This window comes from Diadema antillarum, unplaced genomic scaffold (assembly GCF_040938485.1).
Source record: "Diadema antillarum isolate AM-2024a unplaced genomic scaffold, OU_Dant_1.0 scf00000093, whole genome shotgun sequence".
Taxonomy (NCBI): Eukaryota; Metazoa; Echinodermata; class Echinoidea; order Diadematoida; family Diadematidae; genus Diadema; species Diadema antillarum.
Window position 1 is genome coordinate 1,751,511 of NW_027270982.1, and position 20,941 is coordinate 1,772,451.

The window sequence follows — 20,941 nt, forward strand, 5'->3', positions numbered from 1 at the left end:
ATCGAACTGTCATTACACTGTATATCCGAACAATAGTGTATAAGCATATATAGATGAGTTTAGGGACCTGAATTTTGGTTTTGTTTCAACGATTTCATTATAACCGTGTTCTTATAGCGGGAGTGCACTGTACTTAGAGCTTACTGTGCACACTGAGTTCCAGGCATGGAACTCAAAGCTCTATGTCTTTTTTCAGAGATGTACAAGTACAATGTACACATTGTAGGAGAAAACTTGTCACTTATAGTTTCCCCAGAAAATGGTGATGCATATTTACACTATGTACATGTAGGTGTGGTGATTAAGCAGATGTTTGTGCAAAGGAAAACAAAAACAAAAATACTCCAGGACATTGTAGTGTTCAAATATGCAAGTGTGGAAAGGAACATCCATGTACTAGTACAAAGTGTATTAAATTTAAGTAGAGGGTTGTTAAAAATCCACTTTGTGCAATTTAATTTTGTGCCTTTACGAGGTGCACATTGATATGCTTGTTCTAAAGGATACTGTAAACAGATACAGGAAAATATGAGTGCCATGATTAGTGATTTCAATAACACAACTACTGTAAAAGTGGATATTTTCGCGCGACTAATTTTTCGCGCTCGGCGAGGTAAGAAGAGTTTCGCATGTTTTTAATTCCGCGGTATCAAGACATCAACTACAGGAACATATGGCAAGCAAAAATATTCGCGTGCTTTTATTTTCGCGCTAGTTTCTGATTGCGCAAAATGCGCGAAAATTTCCACTTTTACAGTATAGTCAGGTATCCTATTACCGAACGCGTACTTTGTCAATGGAGCGCGTACAACAACTCGAATACGCATTCATTGCACTACGCGCTGTTATCTCACAGGGGAAGCCAGTGCCGAAAATTGCTAAACTGCAGCAAAAAAACAAAACAAAACGTAATTTACCTCAAATTTACGTAATAATTGCTAAAATTTTGATGTTCGTTGTCCTGCGTTATTAAACATTGACCGAAAATACAATGTACAATTTCCCCAATACAGAGGGCGCACGTTCGGTCATACAATACGATTTGCGTCGCTAAAAAGAGACAACTTTTGTGGAAGGGTTATTTGAAATATGGATTTTTTCTAGAAGTTGGCTTATTTTTCAAGTATTTTCGTTACAGCTAAAGTCATCAGCATTTCAATTATCTATAAGGATATTTTTGGCTGAATTATTGCATAATGTTGCCCGTTTGGAGCAATAAAACAAAAATCGTTTGGTAATAGGATACACCTCCATACTTATTTGCCTCATATGTGCAGCGCTTCCAGGATAATGCAGGGTTGTACAAATTGATTCAGATACATTGGTATGTGTATTGTCTTTCTTCTTTATATAGGCATGGACCTTTCATGAAAGTGTGTGCATGTGTGTGAGTCTGTCTGTGTCTGTGTGTTGATGTGGTATGCATGGCTGTATCCAATAGATAAGATTATCTGAAATGTAGTTTGTGTAGTCATCAGGTTGAAAGGGGGACTGTTCCTACTTAAAAAGCTGCTAGAAAACTGACATAATTATGTCAAAGCCACATATTTGATCCCAAATTTCAAGTGCATAAAACTTGTGTGAGAAAAATGTGCTTACTACTGAAAGGGATAACACCAAGTTTGCTTTATCAAAATCAACAATGCTGTCGAAGCATCCTAATTTTGACGTGTGAATTCTCGCTATCGCCAATGACGTAAAAAGTACCCGGATGTGGCTTTCTCGTCAAGATTTAGTTCACTTGGTAGCAAGGGCACTTCCGGCGCGGGGCATAATTTGCACAACGCTAGCGTGCGCGTACGTGTACCTTACCTATAGCGCAGCGCCGACCACGGATACTAGTACAGTAGGCCGCTGTACTGCCCGAGCCAGCGAGTGGCCAGGCCTGTCATGCATACTCGTACACTGTAGTCCCCGCCGCCGGCGGCCGGCCTTTCTTGCTAGCATGCACCACTCACTGCACGCTGCAGCGCATAAGCTAACACATACCGGTACGGCGTACATCACAGATCAGTCATCTCTGCATACGCTGAAAATATGCTGGAAAATATTCACCCACCTGGATATACAGTATATCGTCATGGAATGCCCATCTTTTTTCTTTATTTGTTCTCTGTCGAAATGTCGCGAACACAATCGGGAACGAACAGTGATCTCGAACTTATCCTGTCTCCAAAGCAATTTCTTCCAAGTACTAGTAAGTACACGTACGTACAATGTACGTAGGCACTGTACTAGGTCTACTACTAGTACCTAGTGCTACTACCACTACTAGTAAGTCGCGCGTGCACGTACTGCGCTGTGGAGTCACCCGCAAACTTCACCCACGCTGCCACGTCACGTCTCGCATGCCAGTAAGGGTCCTATTTCTGCAGATTTTTTCCATTTATTGTCGTGCGAACAACACATGGCAGCTTCACAGCAACAACCAATAGTTGTAGTAACAGCAATTTCTTAAGAATGGAGAAATTTCAAATCATATTAAAGCTGTAATTCAAGTCGAGAAAACCGGAAGTACACGTAGAATACAGTCGGTTGTGTGTGTAAATCGCATTAGTCACGTATCACGCGCGTACGAACGGAAGTGATTTTGCTACCGGACTATCCCATAATGCACCGTAAATGACGCTTAAATCAACATCCGGGTACTTTTTACGTCATTGGCGATAGCGAGAATTGCATATTGTATTTGCACATTTGTACTTGTACAAAGATTTTGTGTTCTGTACATCGCTGCAAAATCATCAATGTCACATTGCTTGAGTGTTCTTTAGTACACATGTGGTAGGTGGGCCTACAGCACGGATGCTGAAAACTACTGAATAGCTCATGCAGGACTTACATTTACTTCTTGCCATTTTTCTTTAAATTTTTGTAATCTCAATTCAGACTTTGTAGTTCAGTCTTATCTCGCAAGCCTGCCCTGTAGATATATTCAGCCTCTGTTAAAACTGCCAATCATGAAGTGGAAATACGTGTACAATGTATTCACACAGCAATATCTTCACCTGACCAAGGATTTTATTGAGAACAGGAAAAGAAAGAAAAAAAACCACCATGAGTATGTGATTTAGAATGTATTGTACAACTCCTGTTAAGATCCTGCAGGAACTGCCAAATCCATTTTATGTTTGTGTGTATTAAAATCACATCGCCAAGAACTCCATGTGGATTACCAGAGATGCCAGTTATTGCCGTTTTACAGTATTTTGTACTTTTTTAAATTTTTGTTTGTTTTTTCCAAAAATACAGTGTGCTTCATGGATTTTTTTTCTTCGGGGGGGGGGGGGGGGGGGGGAGGGGCAGGGGGGAGGGGCAGGGTCTCTTTCAAATTGTATACAGTGGACTCCCTTTATAATGAAGTCCTTGGGACAGGCAGTTTTCTTTCTTCTATACGTGTATCTAAATTTTGTTATAACCGAATAATTAAACAATAAAAACACATAGAGCTGATAATTTTGCGACCAGGATTCTTATTTTGTTGTAACCGGAATTTTGTTATATCCATGATCATTACCATGGGAATGCACTGTATTACACATGTCTATTGCAGGAAAGGTTATACAAAAATCAACAAATGAATATGCACCATTTCAGCTGTGAGAATACTGCAATGCTCTTCACAAGGATACATTATTGTAGCATCCCTGGATGACAAACTGGAGTACATGTATGTGAAAAGCTGAAGTCGTGAAGAAGTAAATGTACTTTGTTACACTGTATCTATTACCGTGCTTGACGTCACACAACACTCCACTGTAGACAGAAATACTCTCAAAGAGAAATAATTGAAGGAATCAATCAACAAGACAGGAAATTTCTTTGACATTTTTTTATTTGAATGATTTCAGGTTTGAAGATGGCTACATACAATGTACATTTGTCTTTCTTAGTTCTTATTCACATAATACATACATGTACACCATACTGTACATTCAGCATAATTCAGAAACATACACGGTAGAAACAACACAACTTTATTGTTACAATGTCTGAAATGTACAATTTTTATGATCAGTTGAAGACCAAAAATAATGTAAGTTAGGCTAAGAGATCAGTGTAGTTTTTGGATAATCAGTTGGAAAACAAAAAATGACACCTTTTCTGTATTAAGACTAGAGTCTCCATAATTCATCTCAGCAGATCAGTACAGTCTTTCACTGCTCTTATTAAGTCCTTACCTCTTGTAGGGCACACATACACTATACTTGTATAGCAAGTACACTGCATGTAGTTAAAATCATACAATGTATGCAACAGAAATCTGAAAAGCACTGTCTCAGTTTGTTGCTACAGTGAAATGTTCAATGCTCCATGAGAAACCAATTGAAATGCAACATCCAGTGAAACATATTGTACATGTAATTTAAATTATCCTTCTTGCCACACTATGATTGTCATTTGTTCTGCATCATTACACCAACTGATTTCAAACTGGGTTCTGAGTCTTCTATAGCACAATGAAGCACACAGGCTCTATCTTCACTGCTTTCTTTACACCACAGCGGAAAGCAGCGGCCCGTTTCGTGCATGGGGACTATAGAAGAACAACATCTTCCTCAGCCCTAGTTTCTGCCCTAGGCTGGCACACCCTTCATAACCGTCGACTTCTAGCACAGTGTGTCCTATTCCATAAAATTCATTATCAACTGGTTTGCATCCCACACCCACAAGTCATCACACCTGCAACTTATATTGGAAGACATGACCACAAACTCAAGTACACAGTACCCACAGCAACCATCGACCCCTACAAGTTTTCACTATTTCCAAGAGCAACAAGACTGTGGAACAGTTTGCCAGGCGCAGCTGTTCAACTCACCAACCCAACAGAATTCAGAGAGGCTGCACTCCAACATATCAGCATAATGCAGCCTTCTTCTGGTTCCAGTGTCCTGTAAGGAGCCAACCTTATTTTTACTTGCACGGGTTCAACCACTTTTATTGTAAATATGTGGGTTATGATTATGGCACCTCTGCACCCTTGTTGACACACAGCAGGGATTGTTCATCCCGGTATAGCTTCAACGGAGCTGCAGTTTTGGGATTATTTCAACAAGTAACAAGTAACAAGTAACCAGTGCTTCCTGAAGTATCATATGCATGTAGTGTAATACTGTAAAACTAGAAATGTTCACATGTACAGTTGAACCTCTCTTATCCGGCCTCCCTTTATCCGGATCTCTCTATTATACGGACGCAATCTCGCCGTGATTTTTTTAAAAATAATTACGGGAGGAAAGGGGGATTCCCAACTCCTTGAGAACTCCTACACAAACACACATGAATTACAGTACTTGATACATTTCTTAATAATTATTTAGGTGAATCATCCCAAGAATTTATAAAAGAAAATGATTTCATTCTTGCAAACACGAACCTCTATTTTGGGGTCTGTTACTGAGTGTAACAATGAAAAGGTTGCAGTATATGGGCTACATCAGTACATGTGTATGTATATGTACGTGTATAAAGCATTGAGTCTCCCGTATCCGGCCAAATCCCTTATCCGGATGAGCCCCGGTCCCGACTTGTCCGGATACGAGAGGTTCAACTGTATTTTGATTTCTCCAATTTTGCGAGAACCAAGATTCGTGTAATTACAATGCATGCACAAGTTCTTGTCTCCACTACGTCTATGCATGGGATGCCACTGGCAGTTTGTGAAAATTTTGTGCTACATAAGAGGCTGTCGACTCCAACTCCTGAAGATTTTATGCCGTGAATTCATCTTGCTTTACAGTTGTCAAATACACGGTGTAGCATTCTGCATTACATAACTGTCACTCAATTTTGTATAATGAACTAGTGGTCACTCGTGAATGTTGATGTGTGACTGAAGATAAGCCTGTCAATTGTCATACTAGACTGCCTCTAGATTTTTACAATAAAATTGATGAATATTCTAAATTTCTTTTAATTTGATTTTTTTTTAGTCTTACGAGTATTTTGTGTTAAGTAAGTGATTCTATTTTTGTATTAATTTTTTTATTGTAAAGTGGCGATTTGAACTTGCCATGAGAAATGTTCACATGGTAGGTAATCACTTTTAGCCTGCGCCAGTGTATTGTTATGTGGGCATTTATACTACTGATGGTTATAGCGCAATAGCGCCACCTTGTGTCTACTGCATTATATCTGTGAGTGGCACTACTGTTGATCAACAAGAATAAAGCTACTGTTAACATGATCAAAGATCAACCTGTATTCTCTCCTTAATTGCGCTGATGTGCCAAGCAAGTTTAAAGGGGTCGTGAAGCCCAAATCAACCTAATTTTCAGGTTTAGACCAATTTTATGTAATGTTTTGTGCTGATTTCGCATCTACGACTACTTTTTGATGATTTTGATGAATAAAAGTGTTATTTTGAGAGAAGATACAGCTCTGGGAACGCCCCCTGAAAAAATGTCAAAAATACGCGCAAGGCGCGCGTATTTCCTCATACGTCATCTCAAGAACGATGCGACGTTCGAGCAGACACGCGCTACGTATACACGGCTCCATAAACATGTAGATTATGCTAGCGCGGATAACACTAACACTGGTCCTCTACAGTAACAGTCTGTATTAGAGCTAGCTACGTGTATTTTCCTCGGAATTACTAACGCTACCATGAGCGATAACTCTTCCAGTAACTCTTCCAGTTCAGATTCTGAACATGACAGTGAATTTTCAGACCAAATTCCAGCTATTCTGCCTACCGATCAACGTGCAGAAATCAAACCATACAGGTTTGAGCCCGAGCTCGAAGATGAAGGTGCAGTCGGAGGCGAAGAGAATGAAGAGGACATTGAGAGGAGGCTGGGCAACAGAGATTGGTAAGTCAAACGGTTGATTTTCAGTAATTGTAGAGAAATTACTGATTTTTTTTTGTCGCAAAATTACTGAAACCTTCTACCACATATAGTTACCAATTTGCACCTTACCCGTACTTTTGCGGCTTCGACGTGCTTTAGAGCGGGTCCCGTCGCCCTAATCGGCATGGGTGTGCGCGCTTGTCATAGCCGTGCACAGTCACTGCCAACCGCTAGCTCGGTTCTACTTTGGCCGGCGGCGCGAGAGTAGCCATGCATGCATTGCCATTCTATTGATAGAATCTATAACGGTACTCGAACTGAATGAGCAGAATTGAGATTTGTTTCGCTCAGCAATCATATTTTCATAGGCATGATGTTGATTTATGGTAATGGGGTAGACTCTATATAAAAAACAACAACAAAACATTCTTATTGTGGACTAATTATTATCGGGAATTATGTGTTGATCGGGCTCCCACCCAGCTAGCTCAACCCCGACGGTTTCGCGATGCTGGTGTGTACGTGCATAATGTGTATGTACGAACAACGGCGCATAAAAGCCCCTACGCTGCATAGCACCTGCAGCCCAGCATACATAGTGACTGCTCTGGGCTCATGTACGTGCGCTGATGAATGATGATGTCTGATCATGAAGCCTAAATCTGAAATTTATGTGCACTCAAGCTTACAATGAACAAAATTTTTTTTTTTTATCAGGCAATCTATTGGTTGTCTCGAAAATATTACAGCAGAATACCGTCTCTTAATAAACTTGGCTATACACAGCCCAGTCGCTGTCACAGTACTGTCTGGTCGGGCTACGCTACAAACGAGATGTCTAACCATGTAGGGCAACCTGTATGACAACGTTAGGTCTTAGATCTACCTATGATGTGGAAATTCTTTTTGTTTCCGGCAATTGTAATATTTTTAATCATCATTTATGTCAACTAAAGGGATGAGCTCTGATCAACCAATTTGAGAGCAAAGTGTTAATTTTTTGTTACAAGTAAATTCTAGTGTAATGATCTAGTACTACTAGTACTGTACTGGATCTAGTTTAGTGGTATAAAAGATGTTGATTTATGGTAAGTAGACTCTATATTTTAAAAAAAAAATCAACAACAACAAAACATTCTTATTGTGGACTAATAATTATGGGGAATTATGCATTGATCGGGCTGCTGCCAGCTCAGCCCCGCCGTTTTCCAGATGCTGATACATATACGAACACTGGCGCCTAAAACCACTAAGGTCTTGCTGCAGTGCCTGCAGCCCAGCATAATGACTGCACTGGGCTCATGTGCGCTGATTTGTTCCTGTCAACTGCTAGTCGCTATGAGTTTGTAGCATAGCCAGATACTGCATGACATTCCTTTGGCTTCCACTGTTTTTGTTTTTAAGTATGATTTGACAAATAAAATTAAATGCTGAAAGCAGATAAGTACTTTGTATCCTGATTTTATTTAATTAATCTTGCTCAGGTGTATGTTTAGTTGTAGTATACATTACCCCGCCTTTGCTGCCAACCGCGCTGCCTCATCCCGGGACCAGGTCTTGTTTAAATTTGAACGTCTCTGATTTTGAATGTTTTAGATTCAAATGTTTGTTCTACACCAGAGGCCATGAGGAAGGTGCACGCAAATGATCCGAGTACCGGTGTGTGGTTATTAGCCACACAGGTTAAAGGAGTCGTCGCTGATGGCATTCTCACCCTGCGATGGAATGGATACGGCAGGCAACTTCAGTGTCGCTGCCGACCAAACGAGGGTTCCAGTGACGAAGCGCATCATTGCTAAAAATGCACTCACCATCAACAATTGGATCGTATACAGGCATCCAAAAACGCTTCAGAGGGGCGACATTGTCGAAAAAATCCCTGCTGGTGCGGCCGACAACAGGAACAAATGGACTCTGTAGATCAACATGAACAGGCAGATTCCTTAGACTGACAGCAGTCTCATGCTCTTCCCAAGGATGATGCTCTGGTCCAAACGTTCAGCACCATAGACATATCAAGCATGGATGGACCTGATTTACATGAACAATGAGGTATTTACGACCTTGGACATTGTATGCCCATCCAAGAATGGTCAGCACATGCTGAAGGCTAAGATAGACACAGGAGCAGGAGGAAACACTCTTCCAATGCGCATTGTCAAGGCGATGTATCCACAGGGTCAGTATAAAGACATCCTTCAGCAATGTCAAGTACGCCTAACAGCATACAATGGAACAGACATTCTGTGTTTGGAGACAATTGACATTGAATGCCGCTACAAAGAGTCTGAATGGAGCTCTCAGTCATTCTACGTTGTGGATATAGCGGGACCAGCTATTCTTGGACTTCCAACTTGCAGACAGTTGAATGTGGTCACCATCCACACCGTCAAGCAAGACAAGCCCCCCCCCCCCCCCCCCCCCCCCCATGCAGAGGTTCCAGAATGAGAGTCTGAACGTACTCAAGGACTTGAAAAGACTGTGGCCCAATCAGGTCGACAAGATTGGCAGTTTCAAACAGCCTGCTTCTCTTCATCTGGAGGATGCACATCCCTACATCGGCAAAAAGAGCCGCCGCCGCGCCCACGCCTAGCCTGCTGGCCCTACCCCGCCTGAGCTGCCGACCGCGCGGCCTCATCCCATGACCAGGTCTTGTTTAAATTCAAACGTCTCTGATTTCAAATGTTTTAGATTCAAATGTTTGTTCTCCACTAGAGGCCATGAGGAAGGTGCACATAATTGACCCAAGTACCGGTGTGTGGTTATTAAACACACAGGTTAAAGGAGTCGTCGATGATGGCATTCTCACCCTGTGATGGGATGGATACAGCAGGCAACTTCACAGTGTCGCTGCCGACCAAACGAGGATTCCAGTGACGAAGCGCATCGTTCAAAAGAATGCACTCACCCTCAACAATCGGATCGTCTACAAGCATCCAAAAACGCTTCAGAGGGGCGACATTGTCGAAAAAATCCCTGGTGCGGCCGACAACAGGAACAGATGGACTCTGTAGATCAACATGAACAGGCGGATTCCTTAGACTGACAGCAGTCTCCTGCTCTTCTCAAGGATGATGCTCTGGTCCAAACGTTCAGCACCATAGACATAATTATCAAGCATGGATGGACCTGATTTACATGAACAATGAGGTATTTACGACCTTAGACATTGTATGCCCATCCAAGAATGGTCATACAATAAGTTGAGCTAATTTTTACAATACCTTGAATATGGCTTTCAGTATTAACTGGTTGCATCTTCCACACAAATATAAAGGTTGATATTGGTTTATATCATAATCAGACACAAATAGTGTTGAACTTTACATGCATTTATTTTCTAAATTAGTTGAGCTAATTTTTACACCTAAGAATTATGGCTTTCAGTAGTAAGTGGTTGCGTGATCCTACTACCACCAGCTCTTTGGATGTTTTGAATCCATGGAATTTCTTTGGATTAATTCACTCATTGGAAGATGAGCAGATTTGGGAGTGGCTGAGGGATAATGGCTTTGAAGCAAAGTCCATGATCTGTGAAGTTTGTAGGCAAAGCTGCACTCTACAAAAGAAAGCTGACTGGAGATCAGGCCATGTGTGAAGGTGCAGAAAGAAGGGGGACCAACCGCATGACAAGACATACTGTGTGACCAAGAATTCCTTCTTTGAACATACCCACTTTGATGTGCAGGACATTCTGCTCTTTATGTGGTTAAGGTTGTTCAATCCAAGCCTAAAGCAGGTGTCAAATATGTCGGGGGTTGGATACTCTGTATCATCTGTGAACTGGGCAAATTACATGAGAGACCTCTGTAAGCAATTTGTTCAAGATCTGTATTACGAAGAGACCAAGAAGTTCCTCGGTGAGATCAAACTTGACGAAAGCTTCTGCGGCAGGAGATGCAAGTTCAACAGGGGGAACCCCAATCCTGGCCACAAGGTGTGGATTTTCAGAATGATAGAAAGATCAACCAACAGGTGGATTATATCCGGAAGATCAACGAGACAAAGCTACGTTAACCACTCTCATTGAGAGGTATGTCGAGCCAGGGAGCGGGATTTACAGCGATGGTTGGTCTGCATACTCCATTCTGAACGATCATGGCTACAAACATCTTATGATCGTACACAGTACAGGTACAGGTACGCCTTTCAGAAGCAGTACAGGAATGTACAAACTAGCGAGGTTATCAAGGTGCACACCAACAGGATTGAGGGGGCAAGGAAGCATGCCAAGGATCACTTCAAGAGGATAAATGGCACCAACATGGCCACATTTGAGGCCCACCTTGCAGAAATTGTGTGGAGAAACAGATGAGCATAAAAAAACGTGTTTCACACGTTCTTCGAACTGGTGAAAGAGCATTCCCCCTCAATCGTCCTCGTCAACTCTGTTACCTTGATCCCCTGTTTGACCGAAAGTCAAGAGTGTTATCCACTTCTCCAGTCTGCCACAATGCTTTAAAAATGGCTTTTAGTATTAAGTTGTTGCATCTTCCGAAACACAAATATAAAGGTTGGAGTTGGTTTATATCATAATTAGACATGAATAGTGTTGCAATTCGAATTCATTTGTGTTTCAAATGAGTTGAGCTAATCTTTACCTTAAAAATAGCTTTCAGTATCAAGTGGTTACATCTTTCAATATGCAAATTCAATGATTGGAATTGGTTTATACAGGGCTCGACACTAACAGTGGCCCGGTGGCCCGGGGCCACCAAAAATGAAAGTCGGGCCACCAAATTTCAACCGCCTCGGGCCACCAAAATTATTTGAAAAGTATGTCAATAAATTCGTAACTTTTTGCGCCGGAAATTAGCAGTTGAAAAGGACTGAATGAATGCCCGGGAGTGAGTGTTGCAAGTTTGTTGAAGTTTATCTATGAGTAGATATGTCCAACTTCTAATTCTTACTATCATAAATCTTAAATATTTGACTCATTAAAAAAAAAGGACTTTTCGGGACACCAACACAAAAATGTGAAATTTAGGATTTTGGTGGCCCCATCGGGCCACCAAATAAAAAAGTTAGTGTCGAGCCATGGTTTATATCATACCTAGACACAAATATTGTTGCACTTTACATCCATTTACTTTTTTTAATAAGTTGAGTCCTTCTTTACAATACCTTAGAATGGCTTTCAGTATTAACTGGTTGACTCTTCCAAGAAGTATGTTGTACATTGTAAATAAAAAGGTTGGTATTGGTTTATATCATAATCAGACACAAATAGTGTTGCACTTTACACTCATTTATTTTCAAAATTAGTTGAGCTAATCTTTACCTTAAAAATGGCTTTCAGTATTACAAGTGGTTGCGTGATCCTGCTATCACCAGCTCTTTGGATTTTTTTAATCCATGGAATTTCTTTGGATTAATTCACTCATTGGAAAATGAGCAGATTTGGGAGTGGCCGAGGGATAATGGCTTTGAAGCAAAGTCCATGATCTGTGAAGTTTGTAGGCAAAGCTGCACTCTACAAAAGAAAGCTGACTGGAGATCAGGCCATGTGTGAAGGTGCAGAAAGAAGGGGGACCAACCACATGACAAGACATACTGTGTGACCAAGAATTCCTTCTTTGAACATACCCACTTTGATGTGCGGGACATTCTGCTCTTTATGTGGTTGTGGTTGTTCAATCCAAGCCTAAAGCAGGTGTCAAATATGTCGGGGGTTGGATACTCCGTATCATCTGTGAACTGGGCAAATTACATGAGAGACCTCTGTAAGCAATTTGTTCAAGATCTGTATTACGAAGAGACCGAGAAGTTCCGCGGTCAGATCGAACTGGACGAAAGGAGTCGTCGATGATGGCATTCTGACAGTGCGATGGGACGGATCCAGCAGGCAACTTCAGTGTCGCTGCCGACCAAACGAGGGTTCCAGTGACGAAGCGCATCACTCCAAAGAATGCACTCACCCTCAACAATTGGATCGTCTCCAGGCATCCAAAAACGCTTCAGAGGGGCTACATTGTCGAAAAAATCCCTGCTGGTCTAGCCGACAACAGGAACAGATGGACTCTGTAAATCAACATGAACAGGCGGATTCCTTAGACCAACAGCAGTCTCGTGCTCTTCCCAAGGATGATGCTCTGGTCCAAACGTTCAGCACCATAGACATATCAAGCAGTTTGTTCAAGATCTGTATTACGAAGAGACCAAGAAGTTCCGCGGTGAGATCAAACTGGACGAAAGCTTCTTCGGCAGGAGATGCAAATTCAACAGGGGGAACCCCAATCCTGGCCACAAGGTGTGGATTTTCAGAATGATAGAAAGATCAACCAACAGGTTGATTATATCTGGAAGATCAACGAGATGAAGCTATGTTAACCGCTCTCATTGAGAGGTATTGTCGAGCCAGGGAGCAGGATTTACAGTGATGGCTGGTCTGCATACTCCATTCTGAACGATCATGGCTACGAACATCTTACGATTGTACACAGTACAGGTACAGGTACGCCTTTCAGAAGCAGTACAGAAATGTACAAACTAGCGAGGTTATCAAGGTGCACACAAACAGGATTGAGGGGGCCTGGAAATATGCCAAGGATCATTTCAAGGGGATAAATGGCACCAACATGGCCAAATTTGAGGCCCACCTTGCAGAAATTGTATGGAGAAACAGATGAGCATCAAAAAACGTGTTTCACACGTTCTTCAAACTGGTGAAAGAGCATTCCCCCTCAATCGTCCTTGTCAACTTTGTTGCCTTGATCCCCTGTTTGACTGAAAGTCAAGAGTCCTAGCCACTCTGCCATAGTGTCACTACCCCCTCCCCCCGAAACATTTCAGTTTTCCCTTGAAGATTTCTTATACAATTTTTAAATGTGTCATTAAAAGCTAATTTTATCACAATCAAGCAAACTCAGCACATTTGTATTGCTATTCAACATTTTGGATGAGACCCATCTTGTGCCAGAAATTGTACAGAATTATAATCCTTCTAATGAAATCTCCACTTTGTGGGACACAAGAAGACCACAAACTCTAGATGTAACTCATTACTTGAGGGTGCTAGGAAGATGACAAGATATGCGATAGTATTCATCAGTCCTACTCAAGCACCATACATGGATGGGAACATTTATGAATTGTTACATTTGGATATAATATGCTATCACTATTGATTAAAGACTTTTTGTTAACCTGTTGGAGTTAAGTGAAGTGATAGAATTAATCGTAATTAAGTTATGTTATACTTAGGCTAGGTTTACTGTAGTTGTAATTACCAATTTCATGTTACTTGTAGAGTCTAGAGGTCTAGAAATGTAAATAAAAATTCAACAAACACTTGATATTAATTGAGTCAAATAAGTGTAATTCAATTGCAGCTCTAGTTCTACAATGCGCAAGTCTTGATAGGGAATGACTTCTTATGCCCTATCCCCATTTTATTTTGCCATTGAAGTCCTTGGCATCTTTCCTAATTACCAGTGCTTTTTAATTTCCAGTCGTAGATCATTTCAATAGTGGTACCAAGTTTATCATACAACTGTACATGTAACTTTCTACTATTGAAGTAATTATGAAATGAAGGTGATGTTTGAAAAAAAATAAAAATAACAAATACACCTCCATCCCATATGTTACAGAAGTGATTTGTTTATGGGGCTGGGCATCCTTTCATGTAATTAAGTTGCATTAAATGAAACTGAATTGGAGGTAAAGATAAGCTAGGATGACCTTAATTTTGGTTGAAACAATTATTAACCAACATGAAAATCAAAATCTAAATGAGAGCCAAACTCTCAGGAGAAATAGAGAGGGAAGGCTCCAGTAACTCTGAAAGTTATAGGCTCATTTGCAACAAATGTGAAAAACTTGGAAAGAAACAAGCAAAGACCAAGAACGCAGTGAAGACAGGGATAATGACAGCAGCAAGAGTTCTACTCTTTTGTCGCTCCCAGAGAATGTGTTCTCTTCAGGCAATAAACTCCTTGATAATACAAAGAGGCGGAGCAGATAAGCAAGCATTGGCACGCTTACACGGCTTTTTGTGTCTGTCTTACCATGCAATTCTCCACAACCAGAAAAACAGACCCGCTCCATTCATTAAGCACTGCATGAGAAAACTGGAGCTAGCAAGCACAATCCCAGATACAAACATCAAAAGGATTTCATCAAGATCTTTTCAGGTAATCAATGAACTCTGCAAAGCATATCTCAAGCAAACCGACACAGTCGATGATTCTAAGCGTATGTTGAAAACAAATCTTTTTAATATGTCTGTGGACTAGGCCTAACACTGTACAATGTACAGTGTATGTCACAGCTCTGTCACTTTTCGTCTTGTTTTGTCTCCTCTCTCTCTCATGTCTACTTTCCAAATTTCTTTTAGTTCCTTCCTTCAATGTGCATACATAGACAGTAATCTATATTGAGATTTGCATTATACAAATATGGTTTATCATCATTATTTTTATTGTTCTTATTATTATTATAACTATCATTATTATTATTATTACAATTATTATTGTTATTATTATTATATTTATTATTATTATTATTATCATTATTATTATTAGTATTATTATTATTATTATCATTATCATAATCATTATCATTATTATAATCATTATTATTATTATTATTATTATCATTATTATTATTATTATTATTATTATTATCATTATCATCATATTCAGCTGATGAATGACAGATACTCAACAATTCATTTAATACCCAGACATCAAATATCTATTAAACCTATCAATATTTTTAATAATCTTTTTGCTCTTTCAGCCATCAGATAAAGAGTATCATGGACCACAAAGTGATACATGTTGTCCAGTTATCGACTCAGGACCCTCCTAAGTGCTCATGTTGGGACTGGAGATGGAGCCAGATGCCCTAGAAGCATCTGTTTGCAGTAATGAGGGAATACTTAGAGAAAACATGGGAGTACATACCTGCCTGCCAGCTTCAGAGAGTCCCCTCATGTCACCCTAGACCAAAAAGTAGAAGCCTACAGTGTATTTTCTCCAGGATGCTAATGATAAAACATCTCAACCTGACATGGTTCTTGATCTGACTTACTGTATGTTGTGGAGCTACATGTATTTACCCATGGCCCTCCACGCTGCAAATGCTGGAATTGGATGTGGACACAGATACCATGCAAACATATCTCTGCTGTCATGAGGGAGTACCACGAGAAAACATGGGATTATTTGCCTGCCAGCTTCAGAGAGTCCCCTCAAGTCACCCTGTACCAAGAAGTAGAAGCTTATTTTATCCAGGAGACTAATGATCAAACATCTCAGCTTGACCTGGTTCATGAGTAGATGATTTTAAGCATATGTTGAAAACACATCTTTTCAATATGTCTGTGGAGTAGGCTTAAAGAGACTGGTGAGGAGTGTTGGAACCCAAAATGCAAAAGTGCTATTTCATGAAGTGAAACAGGCAAAAACAAGGGCCAATGCCTATGAAAGGACTAAGCAATGAAAAAGAATCGATGAAAAATACGGCATTATGAAGATATCTATAATGATTTTGTTGAAGAGCGTTACTGTAACGCTTGTCAAAATCACAGGGGGTAGGCTTAGAGGCTCTCCGTTCAAATGAGTTGTTATTTGCCTCCCTCTTTTGTCCCATTTTGGCACAGCGTCGATGTACTGCCTTCTCCTCGGCGAAAAGCGAGCCCAAGATTCCGCGATCGCGAGACAAAATCAGGGTACCAAAGTACCAAGTGAACGCGGGTGCCTGTTCACTGGCTACTGTACTGTATTATAGCGCGATAACTACTTACATTATGTAGTAGCTAGCGCGGGTCCGCCGCTCGATCGTCTGTGCTAGTAGTTGAGAGAATAGACTACTGGGCGGGCAGGCCAGCTATGTTTTAGACGTAGCTACGACGTATCATTGTACGTACACTTACATGTACATACACCATGTACCGTACCACCTCATACAATCCACGCACCAAACACAGCAATGGAGCCGCGGGAGGACAAGAAGACGAAAATCAGAGAAAGAGTTCGGAGATGGAGGGCAAAACATAAAATGAGAACAATCGCAATTCCCCTCAAGACCCTCCAGGAATTGAGAAGAATTGGGCAGAAGGAGGGGCTGCTGCATGACAGAGATATCATTTCGCTCCTGTTGGATCGGTAACTAGTCTAGACTCTCTCTAACGTACAGTTTATCTATATGTATAAACACTCAACAAGAAAATGGTATACAGCCCAGTCACTTGCTTCGCACGGCGTCTGGTCGGGCTACAAACGCCGGATATCATCGCTTATCCATTAGTAATAATTCAAATTTGTGATGAACTCAGAAAATTTCATTCAGTTATAGACTCTAGGCCATAAGTGTTAGTGTTTAATACATTACTACCGTAATACTAGACTCTAGATTAGTATTAAACGTTATAGTGTACGTAGACTTTATTAACCTGTAGGTACGGCTGTAACTGAGTGTTAATAGGGCTAAATTGCAACATCCCTACCTTCTGAAACATCTATGGAATCTAAGTTCTTGTTCTGCATGTGCGTCTAACGTTAGAACTAAAACCATAACAGTAATAGTCAGTAACGTTATAACTTTATAGTAGGCCTAACTGTTAACGTTAGGTGTCCTAAGGTTAGGGCCTAACATTAGGCCTAACATTGTTAACCGTTAGAATGTTCGCCCTAATTTATAGTTTGGTTAAACTTCGTTATTGTAGTATACTTTACTAGACGTAGTTCCTTCCTTCAATGTGCATGGAGACACTAATCTATATTGAGATTTGCACTGTACAAATATGGTTTATTATCATTATTTTTATTATTATTATCATTAATAATATCATTATTATTATGATTATTATTATCATCAGTATTATTATTATCATTATTACTATTATCATCATTATTATTATATTACTATTATTATCATTGTAATTATATTCAGCTGATGAATGACAGACACTCAACAATTCATTTAAAGGGACTGTACAGTACTGGTTGAGGTAGGGATTCATGTTTTGAACATTCCTAAGTGAGATAATGAAATGCCTTTTATGAAATATGAAAGAGCATGTAATTTTAAGAAGGATTCAACGTTTATTTGATGAAAATTGGTTTTCAAATGGCTGAGATATCCAAAAAAGAGCTAATAATAAAAGGCGACATGCCCCAACTTTATTAGTATCTCTTTGTTTCACATTGTTTTTGGATATCTTAGCCATTTCAAAACCGATTTTCACCGAATAAACTTTTGATACCCCTTAGAACTGCATGCTCTTTGACATCTCATAGAGTGGTTTCTGAATATCTCACAAAACGTTAAAAGCTAAATCTTCACCTCGACCAGAACTGTACACACCCTTTAATACCCAGACATCAAATATCTATTAAACCTATCACTATTTTTAATAATCTTTTTGCTCTTTCAGCCATCAGATGAAGAGTATCATGGACCACAAAGTGATACATGTTGTCCAGTTATCGACTCAGGACCCTCCTAAGTGCTCATGTTGGGACTGGAGATGGAGCCAGATGCCCTGCAAGCATCTGTTTGCTGTTATGCAGGAATACTAAGAGAAAACATGGGATTACATATCTGCCTGCCAGCTTCAGAGAGTCTCAAGTCACCCTAGACCAAAAAGTAGAAGCCTATTTCATCCAGGATGCTAATGATAACACATCTCAACCTGACATGGTTCTAGATCTGACTTACTGTATGTTGTGGAGCTACATGTATTTACCAATGGCCCTCCGAGCATTCATGCTGGAATTGGAGATCTATGGACACAGATCCCTTGGAAACATCTCTTTGCTGTCATGAGGGAGTACTACATGAATTGACACTAAGAAATGTGCCATGTGAATTGTATATGAAGGCAAGTACATGGGCATAGGAGATATATGGCGGAGACTATGACCTTGCAATTCACAGGGCAGAAACCCCAGGTGAGTGTGGAGGTGGCCGGGGGGTCATCAATTATTGTGATCCCTCACGATTGTCCAAATTGGCGGGTGGCAGTGGGCATCCATCCCAAGCATGCCTCGGCGGTGTCCCCGGCCACTGTCAGTTAACTCAGGGAACTGCTAACAGATCCAGCAGTTGTCGGTGTGAGCGAGGTCGGACAAGAACATTCAGTCCCTGCAATCCGCTACAAGGATCAGACTGAGCTCCTCCAGAACATCCTCTCCCTGCCCCACATCTCTCAGAAGGTTTGGGTGGTACATTTGCGGGGGAGTCGAAATGATCCTATAGGGTTGACCGTCCACAGTCTGTGCCGGGACTACCTCCAGCATCATTGTGGGAAGACGCAGCAGATCCATCACCACTGCACCACCACCAGTCCAAATGTGGTGAAGGACTAGTTGCGCCACTTTCCCCAGACCTACTTTGGCTTTACAGCCATGGTAGAAGTCTTCGGGGAACTGCAGAAGCGGGGACTGCAGGAAGTTCCCTTGAACCGCCTTCTGCTGGAAACGAATGCCCCATACATGCCACCCCCTTCGGCAAAGGGAAAGCCGAGCACGTCTGCCTATTTAGGTGAGACGGCTGATCTGGTCGCCAAGATCTGCGGCCAGACGGTGTAGGAGGTGTGCACAGCCACAGCTCGGAATGCTGCTAGGTTGTACTCCCTTCACATCACGGAGGGGGAGTGAGGTGGGGTAAAATAGAGTGCATTTATTATGCATTAATTAATTTTTGCAATTTATTTTGGGTTATTTTTATATCCCCATCGAGGATGTCATTATTTTATTTTATTTGGGCAGTTGATCACAGGGGTCAGTTATCCCATTTATATTTTGAAGATTTATATTTTTTGAAGGTTTATGCAGTCTAGTATCATAGGCTCTCCGACTGAGGGATATAGATGATATCCCTCATGACTTTCTATCCTCCTATTTCTTTCCAATTTAGTCACATTTACCGGAGTGGAGCCTACCTTGGGGATTCACGTCCCCACCAGGAACCTTCAATGCGACGGGGAAGAGTGTAGTGGGGAGCGACTTCAGACTGACTCGGACTGACTCGACAACCGACGGACTGCCTTCGGTCTCAGAAGGTACGCACATGCTCTACATCCGAGAGAGAGAACTATGCACTCAAAGAGTCAACAACCATACGTTCTTTGGGCCTTGGGCAACACTTATTTCTACCTGAGCAAGGAGATAACAGCATTCCTAGTCAGGTAAGTATTATTGCTATATTCTTCCTCCAACCTGTGAGCGAGTTGGCCACGTTTACAGGCCACATCCAATGGATGGACAATGGTAGCATTAGCCTTCCTCCTAGACACATGCCGCATAAACTCATCAACCATTCTGGCAATGAATGAGAGGAAGGATCCTCGTGAAGTTTGAGTACTTGACTTTGGATGGCAGCTCAGTAAAGGTCTCGTGATGCCATTCACAGAGCAATGGTCACTTAATGGTTTGCCTACCACCAGCCAGCAAAAGATGGAGTTCATGTTGGGTGAGCTGATTCATGCCTAACCTCGAAAAGAAAGAGTACAGTTAGAGCAAAGAAACAACACTCCTCACAGATGCATCGATGCATTCCATGGCTAAGGACCCAAGGCTGTCATATGAAGTAAGAGTAAAATACATTGTATTTGTCACTTTTACTGAAGTATGGACATGAAGTAGTCATAAGCAATTGTGCTTAGTGAACAGTATACAAATATACCAGGCCTGAGAGGCTCTGGTTGAAACTATGTGCATAAGGCGACTTTGATAGCACTATTTTCTAAGGGGCACAGCCTGAAGAAAATAGTGCTAACTGAAGTCACCAAAGGCACATGGTTTCAACTGGTGCCTAGAACAATGACCTGGTATATTTATTTTATATCCTTCCCGATGAATTGAAGATTAATAGGCTGCCGGTACTCTGTAATTTATTCTTTAGGGCATCCTTGCCTCACTCTTTTCGACAAGATTCACAGGTCAATCATGCTTGGGAAAAGCAGCTGGAAGGCAGCACGTATGCGTATCATGAAGAGACAACTGCGTGCTCAGCTGCTAACCGACACTGCTCCGTAAACTGGCAAACATGCGTGCCATCTGCAGACTTGCTATGCACTTCATGCTTCATTGTTTTGTATTGTCTTTCTAGCGTTTTCTAGTTGTCTACACATGAATATGGACTATCCTTCGCTGTTAAAAATGCGAGTGTTGTACAATGTATATCATAAATTT

The 20,941-nt window shown here is 41.0% G+C and overlaps 1 protein-coding gene and 2 pseudogenes across 1 annotated transcript in view; 2 read left to right on the forward strand and 1 right to left on the reverse strand.

The window, feature by feature from the left end:
- The window catches only part of LOC139718362 (origin recognition complex subunit 5-like), a 299,115-nt gene that overhangs the window by 40,742 nt on the left and 237,432 nt on the right, over window positions 1-20,941 (reverse strand). The gene's annotated exons all lie outside the window — the stretch shown is intronic.
- Window positions 10,114-12,606, forward strand: LOC139718365 (uncharacterized; annotated as a pseudogene).
- Window positions 12,625-13,527, forward strand: LOC139718366 (uncharacterized; annotated as a pseudogene).